The sequence below is a fragment of the Protopterus annectens genome, chromosome 11.part0 (genome assembly GCF_019279795.1).
Source record: "Protopterus annectens isolate FY-2018-M chromosome 11.part0, PAN1.0, whole genome shotgun sequence".
Classification (NCBI taxonomy): Eukaryota; Metazoa; Chordata; order Ceratodontiformes; family Protopteridae; genus Protopterus; species Protopterus annectens.
In genome coordinates this window covers 227,200,815-227,218,739 of record NC_056745.1, presented here as the reverse complement: position 1 = coordinate 227,218,739, position 17,925 = coordinate 227,200,815, and the positions used below count along the sequence as shown (strand labels likewise).

The 17,925-nt window shown below is 39.1% G+C and overlaps 1 protein-coding gene across 1 annotated transcript in view; it reads right to left on the bottom strand.

Moving 5' to 3' along the window:
- The window catches only part of SOCS2 (suppressor of cytokine signaling 2), a 392,915-nt gene that overhangs the window by 61,299 nt on the left and 313,691 nt on the right, over nt 1–17,925 (bottom strand). The gene's annotated exons all lie outside the window — the stretch shown is intronic.

Here is a 17,925-nt window from a genome sequence, read left to right as displayed (position 1 = left end):
TAAAAATGTATATAGTTGGTTATTGTAAACTAGTAAGACTTCTTGTCTTGTGTGAGCTTATGAGATCTGATGACACTGATCCATCTTCCCTAACAGGTGTGGATAGAGGGGAGGAGCTTTGACAGTTTGAGAATTATCATAGCTGAGCTGACTTAAGTCCTACTGGTCGAAGTTCTGAAGCTGATGGTGAATGTTAATCAAGATGTATTGTTATTCTAAGTATGTTTCAACAAGCATTAAACATTGCAGTATTAACAACAGCAGCAGCCAGGAACAACCTAGAATTATAGCAAAATGTAGCTATGATCTTTACAAACGGTCTATAAAAAAAAAAAAAAACATATTTTAGGTGTAGGAGGCTGAGACCCAAACGTTTTGTGTTGCATTTCAGTAAAAAAAACTGAAAAACTGTAGAAGATTTTACAAGATGTTAACAAAAAAGACCACAACAAGAGAATTTGTAAATTGAAAAGTAACAAAAAGAAACTGTACAGTAAAAAGGGTGCAGGACAGTAAGCATGAATCATTACATAAACAAAATGGTAGATGGAAAAAGTGACCAAAACAGAGAAACAGAAAATGAACAGTTTTGACTTCATATATCTAAACTTTATAGTATAAGCCAAAAATAAGACAGATTTGGGATACACTAGAAATAGCATAGGTGAAACTTAAAATGAAGATGGACATAGAGACAGTTTTATGAAGTTATGAAATAATTACATTTTTATTTGCCCTATTAAATGAATCCTAAGCCTCACTAACGCCTCTTACAGATGAAAAACATTATAAGAACAGATAGACTATGTTACTGATATACAGAAGCAAAATGCTAATTCTGAATGTATGTGACATAAGAAAAAATGACTGGAATAGCAGACAGTGGATGGATAAAAATGACAGACAACTTGGTGCTTACTAAAAAAAACTAGTCGGCTAAAGGCAGCAATAAACTCATGAGAGTAAACAAGTTCACACAGTTACAGACAGAAACTAGGTAAGTGCTTATTAAATATGCTAAAAAGCTACAAGGCATAAAGCTAAAACTGAAACAGAACCAAACGTTAGAAATTCAATACCAGGGCAGTGAAAATTAAGCATAAAAGCTGGAAAGTGCTGAGTAATGTCTAAAGTAGAGAGTAGTGAAAGGTCTACACCCATAGTGCCAGAGATCAAAAGGTAACTGGGGAGGTTTGTATATGCAGAGAGAGTTCAAATCTACCATTAGTCTAGTATCGAAGATGGCACTGTACCCTCTGCCAGAAATTAAAAATGTTCTCAAAGTGACGTGGGAAGCAGCTCACAGAAGTGATCATGGCATAGTGATGTGTACAACTGGAAAGAGAAGAGAAAGTCCCTAAAGCTTTACATTTGTAACAGTTTTAGAGTGGTGCCAGAGTCTGCCTCAAGGACTTCCTAATAAGCACTGCTACAAAAATGCTATCACAGTGGACAACAGAATACATGATCCTGTTAGAATCTCTGCTACAGACAGAATTGGAGGGAGCAACTTGATAACCGAAAGCATATGAAAGATCCTAGACAGGCCTAGCAGAAACAAGTGTTTTTTTTACTTTTTCAAAGATGGAATTCTTTACTGAGGGCTATTAATTGAAAGAAATTAACTTTGTGGCTCAGAATAGCAAGGCACTAGTTTCTGAATGGGTTTGAATGGAAAGAGGACTACAAATACAGTCACAGGGTTTAAAAGATACATTACATTGCATTAGGAAAAAAAGGTGATACATTACATTGCATTAGGAAAAGGTGACTACAAAGGCATTTTTGTCCTACCTCATGTGTAACTTCCAGCTTACTAACTGCTGCTTTTCACTATTTCTTTAACTTAGTTTTCCAGTTACTACCCCTCAAGGCTCAAAGTACCTTGGCTACAGGCAAGTTTGGAAGGGGACATGGAAATGTACTGTAGCAGTATCATACAGGCTGCTGTGCATACAAGGGATGATTTTTTTTTTTGTGATGACCTGACTGGTCTGAGCTGTTGATGTCATTTGCATCACCGCATATATAATCAGTTAGCTCCATCCATAATGTGTAATGTTAAATTTTAACAGCAGTGTCTTGCAATGCCATTACACCTCCATCACCAGGAAAGTGCCAGAATGCAGACAGAAATACAATCCCTCCTGGAATGGGTGAGATGACAAAATGCTGCTCCTTCTCATCTTCCTCCAAGGCTCCTTCAATGCCCAAACGTTCGGGTTGTCTGGGTCATTCCATCCCTCTGTACCATGAAGTTGGGTTTGCAAGTGATGCCTTATGTTATAAAACCAGCAACATTCTATCGCATGAACTACAGCAAGGTTCAGTAACACGATAGAATTTGTTTCAAGGTTATTGACTAAAGCTACACATAGCTATGCTCAGGCAGATAGAACAGCTCTTAGCCTGGTCTGGGGCCCAGCGTCTAAACTGAAGGAGGCATACGTTATTAACAAGCCACTAGCCACTTTAGTGGTTTTCATCCCAAATAAGAGAACATCTAAATTCTAGCTGATGTTCAGCAATGCTGGGCCTTATTCCTAAGAGTCTGCCTGTATGATACCGTATACAAGAGAACCACCGGCATACTAAGGCAGACTGTCTGCTGTAATTGCCACAGGAAAAGCCTCTGGAATGAATATCCATGACTGCTTCTATGGCTCAACCTGTTAATGTAGTGTCTGACAGAATATCACTTAAGAGGATAATGTGCTTAAACCCCTTAAGGTCTGTCTTATAGGACGTAAGCAGAACAAAACTGCTTCACAACAATGGCAAGAATTTTTAAGTTTGTCTGCGTAAAGGTGTATATGATAAGGCATCTTATGATCCTTGTGATCACTTGCCTAGCATTATTCCTATGTTCCTGTGAGCTCAGGGGATACATTGAACATATCAGTTTTCGACATTTACCCATCATGTGACCGCTGCAACACAAAGAGAAACTAGGAATGAGTTCCAGGCTGTGGAAGCACTTAAGAGAAATGTTTAAGGACATCTGTGCCTCATCCTGAGACTGGGCAATCATCCATGTAAGAGAAAATGTGAATGCCCTTGGTGCTGCAATGAGGAATTATGGGAAGCAGGCATTTTGTGAAGGCTCTGGGTACAGTAGTCAAATTAAAGGGCAAGAAAATAAGTAATGCTAATACCCCCCACCCCCCACAAGAAGTGTTAGATACTACCTATAATCCTTGCAAAAGGAGACAAGATGGTACACATATCTTAGGTCAAGTTTTACCATCCAGGCCTGGAAACTTAGGAGGGCAACGTACCCTGCAAAGTCAGCATTTTGAACTTTGGAGCATGAAAGAACCTATTTAACTTTGACAAGTGTAAAATGAATCTCCAAATGCCCCCTTCACTTAGGACCAGAAAACTCTTGAATGCAACACTCTGGGTACTTGAGCACTGGGGACAGGCACGATGGCCCCCAAGTCAGCATTTCTAGATTGAGGGGCACCATCAAGTGTTCTTCATCTTTTAGAATTGTAGGAATGTCCTGCATTTTTGGATGGTATAGGAACTGCAACTTGAACTACGTGAAACTGGCTACACCCATGCATCTGCTGTTATGTCTAGCCAGTTTTGGAGAGGGGGGGGGGGCAACTGCACCTATATTTTGGTTTCTGAGAGCATAATAGGGGAATTAAGGTCAGATGGGTTTTTGTGGACTGGAGAAGAAAAGTGCCAAGCAGTGTTGCTTTTAATTGGGGTATACTGATCCATGGAGGCCCTCAGACCTCTCTCTTCCTGCTACCATCTCTTCTTCTGAGCACAATTCTTACTTTTGGCTGCTTCTCTTTTGCCCTAGGTCCCTTGGTACCCCCCCAAGGCGAGGCTCAGGTGCCCCACTCCTGGTGCCCCCCCCCTACCTACCCTACACCAAATAAATAAAGAAAAGTGCCTGCACAGCCGGCCTAGACGGCCCCGCTGTAGCCCCCTATGCCTAAGGCCGGCCATCTTGCTCCCAAGTAACTGGAACACTCCTTGAAAGGATAATTCCTGTTGCACTTGGCAACTGGAGGGTGAAACACATTCTTCAGCTCCATGGTCTACCTCTTCTCCTCCAATCTTTGAAAGATAATCAAAGCTGAAAGTCCTTTGCCCTGTAGGAATCATGAAACTGCCTTCTGACATCCCCTGCTCGTGACCAAGTTCTCAGCCAGGAATGCCTTCTAATTACAGACCCTGTATCAGCAGCCCTACATGCTGCATCCCTAGCATCATACCCACATTTAGTAAGTATTACCTGTCCTTCAGATAAGAAGTTAAACTGAGGCCCCATCTGCTTGAATTGGTGGCTGTTCAGGTGGATGTAAAAGATCCCATGGCACCTATCACAGGGGAGTAGGGGAGTTCCCTGATGCCCTGGCCAAATATTCCCTAGTAGTATAAATAGCACTTGAGGTCTCTCCTGAAAAGAGGCTACTAGCCTAGAGGGACTAACCTGGTCAACAAAGAATAAATTAAATTAAAATTACAATGCTCAGGTCCAAAGGCTGTCTAGGAACACTGATTCCAGTAAACTCATATCACCTTGTCTCATTCCCATATGTCCAGATTTTGCATAAACTTTGTAATATTTTCAGAGCCTTATTGTAAGAGGTAGCTTATTCCATAATGCTGTTGATCATAAGGTCAATAAGGAATACCTTAATTCAACCCTGCTTTGGCCTATATCAAACTGTAAATTGCTATTTCTAGGTGACAGCATACATTGATGTACTTCTGCATCTGAATTGGAATGAAAATATCCATTACTAAATACTTTACAGGCAAAAATTAATTTCCTGCCAATATGTCTAGATCTCAGTGTGATAGATTGTGGCTTTTAAATCCTATACTATCATCCATTCTTTCTGAATATAGAATCCATCTTGTAAATTTCCTTTGTATGGTTTCATGTATATTTAGTTCCCCTTTATTGTAAGTACACAATGTTATTGTACTCAAGTAATAGCCTCATGTAGAGCTCATAAATAGATGTTAATTATATGTCATCTCCTTTGACAATTTTTCATTATAGTGCCCAACTGCTTTAGTTGGGGCTTGATAAGTTATTATACCTATATATTTTTCAAATCAGAATTTATCTGTTAGTGTGATGCCTAAATCTTTATAGTATGTTACTTCTTACAGTTGTGTCTTTCGGCTTTTCCCAGTTAGGGGTTGCCACAGCAGAACTCCAGTCCACTAATGATTGGCAGTAGATTTTTACATGCCGGCCCTGACGCACAACCTTCAACGAAGGTACGCCCATTCACGCATGTCTCCACACAGAAGACGCTCTAGCTGAGAATCGAACAGGACAACGTCTTACTGTGAGGCGACAACGCTACCGCAGCACCACCACAACTTCTTACAGTACTTTAGATGTCATGTGTATTGGTCTTATGGGAACAGTATTAACTAAAAAAACAAACAAACAAAAAAAACATTACATTGCACTGGTCAGCACTAAACTTCAGTCCAGCCGAATTGGTCCACTTTAATATTTCTCATATGTAACTGTTTAATGCATTAAAATCAAAATAATTTGATATAATAATGCTGGTTTTACTATTGTCTGCATATTTACTAACCCAATGGTGTCTGTTCAACAGATTGAAAGCAAAAATGATGCTAAACATACCTCTCAACCTCTTACTGCAAGAAATCTGGACAAAGGGTACAACGTGGGGGGGACAAATGCCCAAAAGTAGGGACCGATTTTAAATATTGCTCTTATAAACTTAGAAAGTTGCTAGAGTAACAGGGATTGTGGTAACGTTACATTTTCTGAAGGATTTGAAGTCTGAAACTCAAACGTATGTAATTTTTTGGTGACTTCACTTCTCTAATCATGCCAGTGATTTGCCAGAAAACCAAAAATTTTAAGAGGAACAGACCAAAAATATGAGGCACAAATCTGGACATTCAGTGAAAATCTGGACAGTTGACCCTAGTACTGATTCCTGAGGCACTCTCACATTAATGGAGAAATATTCAAATTTGTTACCATTAATCACAACCTCTGGTGCTCTACCTGCCAACTGTTCCGTTACCCATCTTAAAATAAATGGATTTATTTGTGCTTTGTTTAATGCTTGCTAGAGTGCTTTAAATGATATTATACCATGGGAAGATCGGAAAGTCGAGAAACGTGCATGCTGATTGGCTAATCCAACCAGCGTGCACATAGTAAATTGTACGAGAAACAAGGAAACAAGTCCGGTCGCTAAATATCGTGCTGCGGCGACAGCAAGTAAACATTAACGTACACTAAATGTAAAAACAAAAAACACACAACAATTCAAGTAAAACAGACAAAATTAACCATTTCCCATATAATATTTCTCATTCCCTCACCTCGAACACAAACAAAATCAAAACTCATGCAGTCGCAAATACACCACACACACACACTACATAACCACCAGTTATAACACAACAAAACCAAGCATTCTCATAAAACCATTCACTCACCTATATTCCCTACAATACCTATACACACACAACTCCAAAAATATACATACTAAAACACACCACACATCCCTCGCAAAGTGAAAACACACACCATACCAAACGTCCACATCAGCATACATCTTCTAAAACCATACAACACCACCATCTAGTGACCAATTACTAAAAGTACATATTTTAAAAAATTAATACAAATTAACACTACACCACATTTCAACATACCCATAACTAGTAAAACATAACTACACGTTATAAACTTCTACACTGCTTAAACTATTTTATAACAAGCATCACCCACCCTTTTGATTACATCCTTCAAAAACAATAATAAAATAAAACAAACTGAAAGTGTGGACTATTTTATCTCACAAAAGTGGAAGAATACAAAAAAGCTAACAAAACCTAAATAACAACAATACAAATATAATACAAAGCAAACTAACACCATGGTATAATAACCACTTCTGGGTGTAATGCTGGATTACAGGTTGTCTTTGTTTGGTCTCGGGCTTCTCGGGACCAAACCACGCCAACCATGGGTAAATCCAGCATTACCCACACCCAGGCGTGGGTTATTGCTATAAAGACTCACATGTTTCTGCTAAATACAAATAAACTACTCCTGTCTGTAAACCTAAATCAAGGGCCATGGCTGTCTGATTGTAAAATTTGATCATGTTAGCTAAAGTCAACTGACCCTTCATAAATCCATGCTAATGAGTATCCATTGAGTATATTGAAATTTTATTATTTAGCAACTCAATAAGATATCTCCTGAAGCACTTTTCTAGTACTGATGTTAAGGAAAAGGGTCTATAATTCCAAATACAACCCTTTTGATCTTTTTATAAATGGGTGTGATATGAGAAATCTTCCACGTATTAGGAAAAACTAAAAAACTCTCTTGTTCCTATATTGAAAAAAATATATTTAATAACCTATTATATAAAGGAATAGTATCTAATACATGGAACATTTCTCATATCACACCTTCTATGTAAGGAGTTCCATCCCTTTAAAGGGAAAAAAAAGTACCTTCACAGTGGAATTCTAAGTCTCTGGATTTTAAGGAAGATGAAAAAAAAATCGATTATAGATCTCAGTTGTTTCTTCTCTTGATTGTGACACAAATTATGAGAGCATCTGATTTGATGATGCTGTCTCTAAGCTGACAGGGTATTTTAATTGTCAATCAAGAAGTTTAAACTCCCCAGAAGATAGAAATGGACTGCCAGGGTCTTAAGCCTTCTAAGCCTTGGAACTCTCTCCAGTCCAGCAAGCATGTTTGATGTCTACGAAGCAGAATCATTGGAGCCAGAACAACACAACCCTGCTCCAAAGAAGTGTGGCCATTTTCACAGCGTGCGAGACCCTTATAAATTCCTCTATAAAAATCCAGTGATGGGTTCATATAGGGTCTCTGGAAAACTGCCAAGGCAGCTAAACTGACACCAGCACGTAACACACTTTACAGTGAAAAGAACAGTATACTACTGGGTCTGTGTACACAGTACCAGCAACCATTCAGAACCCTTAACTGTCGCACCCACGGGAAAAATTTTTCAGGCTGACATTATCAAGTAACTCCTTGAAGATTGTAGGGGGATGGTAAGACTGACACTCTGAATGCTACAGTCTTAGTCCAGGCCCAAACTACTTTGTAGACGGGTAGAGCTACTTCAGTAATCTCATAGTAGATTGACATATCATTTTATCATAATTTAGAACACCTGATGAATATGCTCACACGTAATGAGATTCTTCTTGATATCATTGCATGTAATGATCCAAAAAGTATACAAATTTATATTAAGGAACCACTTGTTAACTCTGATCACTGACCTATAATATTTGATTTCCTAATAAATAACAGTAAGAAAAACATGTTTAAAACATTTAATTATGTTATAATATATTATTATAACAAAGTTATAACTTAAGTGAATTGGTTATCAGAATATAATTCCAGGAAACAAATTATGGATATTTAACTTGAGAAAATACTTAGAGCAGATGTTGCGGCAACAGCTGATTTAAAATCACACACAAAAACAGAGTTCTATACTGGTGGAATCACAAACTAATTCAGTTATACTTAGATCAGATGTTGAGGCAACAGCTGATTTAAAATCACACACACAAATAGATTTCTATACTGGCGGAATCACAAACTAATTCAGTTATATAATAAAAAGAAACATGTTGCTTCACTCTATAGAAAACTCCCTAATGGTTTCAATAAGAAAACATTAAATAGTGTTTGTAAACTTCTAAAGTTTCAAGTCCAACGTGAGAAGGAACTGTATGAAAGAAAACTAGTTTATGACTCAGCAAACAAAAATAATTATTATAAACAAACAACTGAATTAACAGATGTCATAAATAATATTACTGGCATCATACTTAATAATTTAATTACAGATTCTGTGACAAAGAAGATTGGTTAGATCTACATTTTAACTCTAAATAAATTGTAAAAAGTCCTGAGTCAATCATAACCAGTTACAGGGAGGACGAGGGGGGAGCAGAGACAGATCCACCAGATGGCAGTTAGTGTGGTATGGAAATTCCCTAGGACTGTAATCATATATATCTGAGGGGCATCCACCAGTTTATGAGACTTTGACAGCACAACCTTAGGCTTCGACTTATGACTACAGATGTCCTCTTTGACTCTCATGGTAAGGATATCACCTTCCCCTTCCCTAATTACTGAACGTCTCACTAGCCCAGATGGTTTCGGACTGGCTTCCTTTTGGAAGGAATCACTATAGCTTTGGTGTAGGAGGACAGACACTTGTCCAAAGAAGCAATAACAGAGGCCTCAGTGCTCACAGACTTTAGAGGTAGGACCTGTGAGACTGCCTCAGTGGCTGCAGCACCCAGAACCTACAGATATTAAGGGAGCCCATCTGCACTGGTACTTCCCCTCTGTTCCCCCTTTTGGGCCCACGTCTCCCTCTCTGAAAGCTTTTTCTTCTTAGATGTGGCATCTACCCTGATGGTGTGACTTGGCAGACATGGCACAAAGTTTCACGAAGGCTGGGAGACCCTTTCTGTCCAGGTATGACTAGATGATCAGTTCTCTTCCTGAATTATTTCATGACTAAACCCCTGAAAAAAATTGGGATGCCTTGATCCCGTCTGAAACAATATAAACACTGGTCAAGGAAGTCTCTGTGTACATTCTGACTTTTACAAGTGCACTTATTTAACTTTCCTGGGGTGCACATAGCATAAAGAGGACTGCACATCTCTTAGCCAACCAGGCACAGAAAAAAAGTAAGATATGACAAAATACAGAAAACTGTCCCCAGCTGGATACATCTGCTTAGTCTGTGTTGACAATCCCAGGCCATTCCCAGAATGATGAACATACTTTACTCCATGGCAAGAAGGAACTGAAATAGTGCAGGTAGATACCCCCTTCATACCAGAATATGCCGATGTATAACGGAATGTGATATCTGACCTGTATGGGGGTGTGGTCATGGATGCTCATCTCTGAAAATTATGCCAGTTGTCAGACTTAGCCTGTGTCATAAATATAATTATGCAAGTGTAACACTTAAACACATGAAGAAAGTATAATTGTGCAGGCAACTTTAAATAATTATAGATGCACAATGTGGTCAGTTTTGCAGTCATGACATACAGAGATCTTTGCTGCTGGCTGAGTCTGGCACCTAGTCTAACTTTCTTTCACCCCTCTCTATAGCCATACTGACAACATCTTGCCTCAGATATGTTTCCAATTTGTGGTACATAAGTGGCATCCAATCATGCCATCTTTGAGTCATTCTTGCCCACCGATGCCATGTCTACATCAAGGGCTGCTAGTTAGGAATGCAATCTCTGACACAGAGAATCCAGGCCATACTTACGGAAGTTCAGCAAGGACAGAAGGGGAACAAGGTTATGGATTTCAAGGTGAGTTGGGTATATAAATACCTATTACTGCCCTTTTTGCTTCCACTTCAACTGAAGGGATGGGGGAGCAAAACTGGACTGCAACAATAACCACACTTGAATAACTACAATTACTTTGAGCTGCCTACATGGCTCAGGATTGCAGCTGACTGAGACTTACAGGGAAGATTCTTATAGCTAATCCCTATCCAGCTAGAGTGGCTGGCCCACTGATTAGATAATGCCCTTCAGGGTAGTAGAGGTAAATCAAGCTCTTGCTACCACATCCAGCTATTAGTGTTTTAAGAAGTTGTGAACAGAGGAAGATAGATGGGAGGACTGGAAGCTGTCAAGACTCAACTTGCAGCAGCTCCCATACCCCAGTCTTTTACCCTCCACCCCTCTAGGTATCTGCTCCTAAAATGTCCTGGGCACTAACCCCTTTCAGGGAGGTAGTGGTAAACTGCATCACCCCTTGTTGAATGGGACCCAACTTTTACCTGCAGGGCCCTGCTGTAGGTCTAACAGCAGACACCCCATACTAGCCTCATAATACAAATGGTAATGCCATGTACTAGCCTCATTATACAGATGGTAATGCCATGTGCTAGCCTCATTATACAAATGGTAATGCCACATACTAGCCTCATTATAAAATGGTAACGCCATGTACTAGCCTCATTATAAAAAATTATACAAATGGTAATGTCATGTGCTAGCCTCATTATACAAAGGCTAATGCCACGTACTAGCCTCATTATACAAATGGTAATGCCATGTACTAGCCACATTATACAAATGGTAATGCCATGTACTAGTCTCATTATAAAATGGTAATGCCATGTACTAGCCTCATTATACAAATGGTAACGCCACGTACTAGCCTCATTATAAAATGGTAATGCCATGTACTAGCCTCCTTATACAAATGGTAACGCCATGTACTAGCCTCATTATAAAAAATTATGCAAATGGTAATGACATGTGCTAGCCTCATTATACAAAGGCTAATGCCACGTACTAGCCTCATTATACAAATGGTAATGCCACGTACTAGCCTCATTATACAAATGGTAATGCCATGCACTAGCCTCATTATACGAATGGTAATGCCACGTACTAGCCTCATTATACAAAGGCTAATGCCACGTACTAGCCTCATTATACAAATGGTAATGCCATGCACTAGCCTCATTATACAAATGGTAACGCCATGTACTAGCCTCATTATACAAATGGTAATGCCATGTACTAGCCTCATTATACAAATGGTAATGCCATGTACTAGCCTCATTATACAAATGGTAATGCCATGTGCTAGCCTCATTATACAAAGGCTAATGCCACGTACTAGCCTCATTATACAAATGGTAATGCCATGTACTAGCCTCATTATACAAATGGTAATGCCATGTACTAGCCTCATTATACAAATGGTAATGCCACGTACTAGCCTCTTGGATATAGTTTGCATTGTTGCTGAATGAGTCTTCATGATCTGTATTTTCATGGGGTAAGAACAGCTTAGAGAAAATCCTTGGGCTTCCTGGTCATAAGGAACCAGCTGTATGGCTCCTTGTCGAAGCATTTCTGTAAAGGGGGTGGCAGACTAGGTGTTTCAGGTCATGTAGATACAGGCAACATCCTCTTTTTCTGGTTTAGGTATGAACTACAGTCTGTACACTCTGGATACAATTTGTAAGGCAATTGGACTCTAGTTCCACTTGACCAGTTCTAGTATAAGGTGGCCAGCTGGCCATGTATCTTAGGAAAAAGAGGGAGAGGGGTGGAGGGTAAAAGATGGGGTATGGGAGATGTGGAAAGTTGAGTCTTGACAGCCTCCAGTTCTCCAATCTATCATATGGCTGCCATTTTCTTTTTGTGTGGCACGCCAACATTTTTTTTGGTTGCCTTTTCCCTGCGTCTTATAGTTAAGTCTTTGCTTACAGTGGTCATTTTTGTTACCATTTTCCCTTTATTCTACAGTTTTTTAAACACACTGTAAGATGGGGGTACAAAAGCAGCAGCTCCATACTCAAAGGGACATTAAGAGTTGTGCCTTCACATCCTTAAATATGGACTGTGTTCCTCAGACAAGAATGCCTCCTAATAAGTGACCTTGTTGCAGCAGCTGTGGAAGCAGCATCCATAACATCACATCCACATTTTATAGCATCCTTACGCAACTGTAAAGTAGTCTGCACTTGACAGATCATACCTGTCATCAGGGTTTTATCTTGCATTCCCCCCACAACTGTCCTGGATTTCCACATTAATGATATGCTCTATAAACTGTAGCAAAAGGGTATGAACATTCAGTTTCCTAAAGATCAAGTTTGCTAAAGTGTACACTTTTTTCCTTGGAAAATGGTTGCGCAATTTGCTTTCTCAGTCATTGGGAAGAGTATTACACCCAGGAATGAGTCCAGTCTCCTTATCAGTTTTCAGGACACTGTATGTGGATCTGCAATGGAAATTCTTATACAGAAATCCTGAAACCTATAAAGTTGTCAGGTCTCTAGGAGATGAGGGGCTAGATATCCATCACCAAGGATGCTGTTTGAAAAACATCCAAAATGGCTGCCCAGAGTAGAAGAATAACCACTGGTTTAGGAGGCCAAAGTGACAGAAGATCCCAGTATCTTTCCTGGGAGACAGAGACCTTTTGAGACTGCAAATAGAGTAGTTTTCTCATGATGGAATATCCCCGAAATGATACACGCTTAGGTGGGAAATCAGAGGCCAAAGTATCCTCACTATCTGTGTCAAAATCTGGATGTAAGGAAAGCTGTGATGTGTAATCCACTTTTCCTCTTCAGAATCAGAGGAGTTAGTCTCTCTCATGGGGGAGCCCTTCGACTTCCCCTTGTATGTGAGGAGACCAGGGGACTCTAAACAAAGACAGCTGTTATAATTTGGACTGCAAGCTACATAAAGACTGGAAGAAACTCTGCACCAACTAAGGGGGATCCTGGAAGTGAGGTTGGCTAGGGACATGGTAGTGGTGAGGAGAGCCACTAACTGGCAGCTGTTTGAGCATAACAGCAGCCTTAAATAAAGGTGCCTGAGTCTTGTGATGATGGACAACCACCAAGAATTTGGGAATCCTAGGGTGTGAGAATTTTGGATCCCAAATCGAGGGCTTGGATTTCCTATTTGAGCATAACTGTGGGAATCTGATCATATCTTGTTTTTTTTTTAACTCAAATGATTTTTAAACAGATATCAGGACACCCAGGGTCTGATGAGCAGCATGAGGCCTGACTCTCCGAAGGACATGTTCGGCACTGCAGAGATGACAGTCTTCCAAGGTGTGATATAACCGTTCCCCCTCAGAAGTTCGAACTGCTGAAATCTCGAAATGCATATGGCCGAAGTCATGTGCTCAAATTTCAGAAGCTCGACCTTCTGAAAGGGAAAGAGAAAAAAACAGCAAGAAAGCACAAAACAGTGTTTCTGCAGGGGGGCAAGCCCCCCTGCACCACCCTGCACCCCCAACTTATTTATTCTAACTCCAAGATTGCACTACAGCGGAGAAAGAGAAATCTCCCATTCTGCACTGTATGCCGATCCCCATTCAGAAGGTCGAGCTTCTGAAATTTTGAGCATTTGGTCTCGACCATATGCATTTCAAGATTTCAGCAGTTTGACCTGAAGGGGAACCGATATAACAGGTCTTGATGGTTAACAAGCACCAGGAATAGGCACTGTCTGACTGCCTCCACAGTGGTTATGCCTTTGGACCTATAGTCCCCAAATGAAGTTGAAAGTTCAAGGATCTCCTTCTATTTCCCTCTATGGAAAGACAGGGCAGGCATTTACACCATACTGCTGTTACAGACCCATGCACATGAAAGATCATTTGGCTGCAAGCCTCTGTTTGACCTGGCATGCCTGGAGGGTTTCCTAGATTCTCTTGAAAGCTTTCTGATGGAACAACTGGCAGACACTACAGCTATCCACATCAGTCTCTGAACCTAGGTATAAAACACAGGACCTGGAAGGTTTTATGTGGTATTGGGTGCTGATAAGCACATGTGGTAGCTTTTTCAACAGTAGATATACCTACACCTCTGTGTCTGGAAACCAGTGTGCAGCATATCTGCTCATAAATAATCAACAATTACAAAGACAGAGAAAGAAAAGACTCCTCAGCACCTGAAATTCCACATTTCTCTCAATGCTCTTCAATTATAGGCCTTTCTGTTTTAAATGTTAATGTGTAAGGTAGCAGCATTGCCTCATTGAATTTTGGGCCAGTATTTGAGATTCTTGTTGTCTTCCTGCCTTTATGTCTTTCACTTTTTCTGTGTCCTTGATAACTACATTAATTTCAAGCAACAACAGTGAAGACTTTTCATCTACATTGAAATAATTACTTTTTCTTATCAGCTACACACAGCTTTCTTAATGAATACAGTTTAAATTTATGTCTACTCTACAAAATAATGTTGTTTGTCATTATCAATTACTTAAGAGTCAGTATTTGCATTTTATCTTCCTGTGTTACTGACATGTTTTGCCTGTTGTGGTAACATTTTCACTTTTAAGTCTTTAGCAACACTTCACTAATAGAGTTATATGGTGGGAATACTTGTCCATATCTTTTTAATTTGTTATATTCAATTCTGTGTTAAGCTCCATTCCTGAAACAATTTATATATAATTTTTGATCAATGACATACACCTCTAACTACATGAAGCCATAAAGTTCATTTATTGTACATCTATTTTGCTCCCATTTCTTTACATCTTAAATCCACAGCTGCATGCATACACTGTGATTCAGGCTTGCCTTTGTCACGTTGTACCACAAGGGTGAGATTCAGAAAACCTTGCACTCAGCTATATAAAATTGTTTTGAGTCAGCATAAGGTATAACAGGGGACTGCAATTCAGAAAACCGGGGTCAGTGAGCACAGACAGCTTCTGTCTCATTTCTAGTTGCTTATGCTATCTCCAGGAGGAATATGCATACTGACCTGTTAGACAAACTGCTCTGTAGCTCACTATTATAAGCACAGGTTTCCAGTGTACATCACAGTTTGTACCACCGTGCACGAAGAACACAGCAGAGGTGCTGCTGTAATTTTCATAATACACTCCTAAGTATTTTTACATGGCTGTACACTGAACTGTTCCTGAAGTCAAGCTCCTAGTCTGACATCACTGTAACATGACGGTGTGTGGGACAATGGCTTGCTCAAACTGGGGTAGCTACACTAAGCTACTCTGTGGCTTAGCACAACTCACTGAATTCTCTACTTACTCAAGACATCCATGTTTGGAGTCATCCCAGTGTAGGTGAGGGACCTGAGTAACCAGAGATAAGGACTGAGGATATTTTAGATGGTGCTACTAATCTTACAAGTCTAAGTTTATATACCCATTAAAATTTAACACAACTGACATTCTTTTATGTGGAATGTCATTTGTTAAAGAATGTAATTCCAACAGTTTCTAATATCATCAAAAGTATTACTATGTAGGATACTTCCAAGATGGCTGCACACTGATCAACAGCTTAACTTTAGTTCTCCCACTGTGAAAACAGAAACTGAGGAATGGCCAGTAATATTGTCAACTTGAGTAAAATTCAATTACTGGCTCATAAGTGTACTACCTGGATGCCAGCAAAGTAGAAACTAAGAGAGCCTGAAAGAAAATCAAATAGAAAAGGTGGAGAGAAAACAATGACTAGGAAGAATCCTGCGGCTTTTCAGAAAAAAAGCAGTTGAAACTCCAGCTTTGGTACTAAACATGGCTTCCAGTAATCTAGATGAAAAATAATACAACAGTGAATGAGTATTGATTCAAACAAAAACCTGGGAAAAAAATGGAAGAAGCTTTAAGCAGATATTCGGATGAGGTGATAAAACTGCAAAAAACAGAGGTCAAAATGAAGTAAAAGGATGCCTGAATATGAGAGTGCTCAAGAAGTGATACTTCAAAAATGGTAGAATTAGAGGACAGAGCATGTAGACACAATCTGAGATTTTCTGCTGTACCAGAGAAAATAGAAGGAACAGACTGTATTCATTCATTTTATGGAAGCATATATAAGCAACTGGACTGGTATTCAACAACATGAACTATTAACTGAAAGGGCACACCATCTGGCCATGAGAAAGCAGCCAAGACCTTTGTTAATAAAGATGCAAACCTACGAGCAGAAAGTGTTGATCCTAACAAAACTTTGGCAAAAGGGCAAAGTATTAAAAGTTGGAGACAGCAGAGGGATGAGGAAAATGCTAGCACGCATGTTATCGCTTATGCTTCTATTTACACTATTTGGTATAGGTTCTTTTTTAATCTTTATTCCTCCAAATGTAAAAAACATGCTTTCAGAAATCATAAATTTTAGCCTTGAAGAAACCAGTGTTCTGTCTTTTATTGCCCTATTATCACTTTGTCTCCATGGAAATGTAACAGAAAAAAAGAAAATGTAGTCTTCTGTTGCAGCCTGAAAGATGAGCTGAAACATGTATTGCTAAAGGAAAACTTTCCTTACATTTTCTGTTCTCATATTTACTTGTTTCCTCTTATAATTTGTTCTTAGATTAAGCCAACAGTTTTAAGCCAGGTGTTCACCTATGTAAAAGTAAGAGAAAACATATCAGTTCTACATATATTATAATCTGTGTACTTTTAAAACCCACCCCCACCTCAACAACCCAAGATTACAGCCTATTACCTTAAACATATTTTGGTCTAACCTTTTCTCGCTTTTTCTACAGTAGTGCCTACATTTCTTAATACCAGAAGAAGGAAAAAAGAGACGAGGAAGAATGGGAAGGAATATCTTGTCAACCACTCAAGGTACACACAAACTGTTAGCAGCACTTTGTTTATCCAGCTGGCAGCTTTCATATAAGGCTAAGCAGTTCTGTCTGTGCTGCTTGTTTGTCAAGATATTTAGAAAAACATGAAATTTATGACAACATTAATAAATATTAAATGAACAATTAATACCACTTTACCTGCACGAGACAGAGGTCAACTTTCACTACAGTTCTGCTTGCCATTGAGTAAGCTTTAAGATGAAATCTTTTATACTTCACATGTAACATGTTTTTTTTTGGAATTATTGATGCAAACACGAACAAGCATTATTTGATGCCTAGTGATGTCCATATGATGTTACTGCATAAGTACCTGGAGCTGTCACTCGGCTATAATGAGTTAAGTCAACAGGTTATGCGGGTGTTCTGGGGTGTTTGTTTTTTGTTTGAAGGCTTTTATTAAAATAAAAAAAAAATCTTGCAAAATGTGACATGGACTCCAGTGTTGATAAGAAAAAAAAAGTATAAAGGATCAACCTGCTAAACATGAATGTGTGCATGTATCACAAAAGCTGGAAACAGACATTTAAAAAAGCTGCCATATATAATAAGTGGGAATCATGACTTCTTACCAAAATAGTGGCACTTTCTATATTACCTTGGAATGTGAATGGTCTGAGAGGTATAGACAAAAGAAAATAATACTATTATATTAACTATATTAAAAATGCAGAGTGCAAATAATAATGCTACAGGATACACATCT